Here is a 2,131-nt window from a genome sequence, read left to right as displayed (position 1 = left end):
CAGCAAAATATTCTAAAAGAGTCCAGTAATCCATAATAGTATTGGGTCTTCTGCTTGACTGGCAGTATCAGAAATTGTTGACCTGAGTCCCCTACAGCTCAACATAACAACATAGCTTTACTTCTTATACTTGGTTTTTATACTTTTCTGCTGGATGGTTAAGAACAAGATAAAGCAAGACCTATGCAAAAAGAGTTGTAGCTTTTGGATCTGAGGTCAGTCAAATCAACTCAGGATTTATCCTGAGACCCTGTACCTCAGATTGTAGATCCTTTGTCAGTGTCAGCCTTGTGGATGAGTCACAGCCATTGCTTGGCCAATGTGCTCTCTGTGAAAGCCTGAGAAAAAGTTTTCTCTCCATGTGACTCTCCTTAGGCACACTATACATCATTGATCACTTTCCTCTTTGGCCCCATAATCTCCTTGATCCAAAAATTTGGGACACTACCAAGTTGCATGACTTTACAGTACAAGATTTCATATGTCCTGAGTCTTACTTGACCTTAGAAGGCTAGGGCCAAAATGTTGGCTTTCCTTGCAGCCCTCCTTTTTCTCTAATTTTGGTCTACAAATTTACATTGCTAACCCTCAGGAAGAGAAGCTTATTGTTATTACCATACAAGCTTATTGTTATTACCATACAACCTAGGCTGTTAAGCTTAACCTCGCTATCTGAATATCAAACATCTTAGGCTTAACATGGAACATGTATTTTTCATCAAGTATTGATATGTTGAACTTTAAGTCCCTGCAGAATCTGATGAAAAAACATTAAAAAATCAAAATATATTTTAAAAATAGGCATAAAGTCTTATATAATTCTTATGTTTACACATAAGTACAAAAATCTCACCATATACAACCTTGAAGCAGGACAGTACCAAAATATTCCTTTTCCTGTCTCTTGCCTTCTTTCACAACCCCCTTCTTTTTGAATAATCATCTACCTGAGTGACAGCATGACAGCAACATGCATGTCATATTGAGACCAGAATGACAGGCACTCCTAGCATGATCCTACTATTACAAATTGCCGTCTTCAGCACAGTTGCTTAGTTCACAGATGTTTGTATATATAGTTAGTCAGGGTGAGAATCATTCCAGATTACTGCTAGATTCAAAAATCTTCAGAAGGGGCCGGGGAGGTGGCTCAGTGGAATGAGTGCTTCCCTGGCAAGTGCAAGGGCTTCAGTTCAATCCCTGGTTCCACCAAAACAAACAAACAAACAAACAAAAACAAAACAAAACAAAACAAATCATTGTGGGCTGGTGAGATGGCTCAGTGGTCTGGAACACCTACTTAGAACAAGCTTAGCAAAGCACAGGGACCCCACTTCAATCCCCCCAGCACCACATGCCAGCTAGCCCCGCCCCCTGGTGGGCTGAGCTGGCCACACACACACACACACACATAAAGTTCTTTAAAAAAATCTTCTGAAGATTCTCAGAATCATTGCCTTACTCATCTTCTACATGGCTTTCCCCTGTCATGTTTCCTAGTTCTTCTCCTTGCTCTCTTTTCATTGAGCATAGTGATTTTAGATAAACAGTGGGAAGAATTTCATTATGTTCTAATATATAGTATATTTCTCAGTTAATTATAACTAATAATGTATAAGGGTTTGCAGAATAAAGAGAAGTCACTGGAATTAAAGTCTTAACACCTGAGAATAAATCTTGACCCTGAACTTTTTTTTACAATGTCAGGTCTTCTTTGACAAACTTGTACCTGCCAATGCTGTTTTCTAGAGCTGAGATGAACAAGCACTTGCAATGTGTAAATATATATCACACACAATGTCAATGAAATGTGTATTGAATGTAATGCCACCCAAAATTGTTTAATGTTCACAAAGAAAGATATATTAAAAATTAAAATGAATGAAATAAAACTATATTGAAAACTATACCAAATCAGTAAGGCACTTGCACAAAATCAAATATTCATTATACCGTCATTGTACTGTGCATTATGTCTGTGTTTGGATGTCACCCCATAGCCTCATGTAGTCATAAGTGGGGCTTCTTCAGAGGTGACTGAATTTAGAGCATGTAATTGATTCATGTTGCAATGTCATGATCAAAGGTGCTAAGATTAAGGTGGTGATTATTAGGTCAGTCCACTCATCTG

This window comes from Octodon degus, unplaced genomic scaffold (assembly GCF_000260255.1).
Source record: "Octodon degus isolate 3935 unplaced genomic scaffold, OctDeg1.0 scaffold00095, whole genome shotgun sequence".
In the NCBI taxonomy this organism is placed as follows: domain Eukaryota; kingdom Metazoa; phylum Chordata; class Mammalia; order Rodentia; family Octodontidae; genus Octodon; species Octodon degus.
This window is presented reverse-complemented; position numbering follows the sequence as displayed.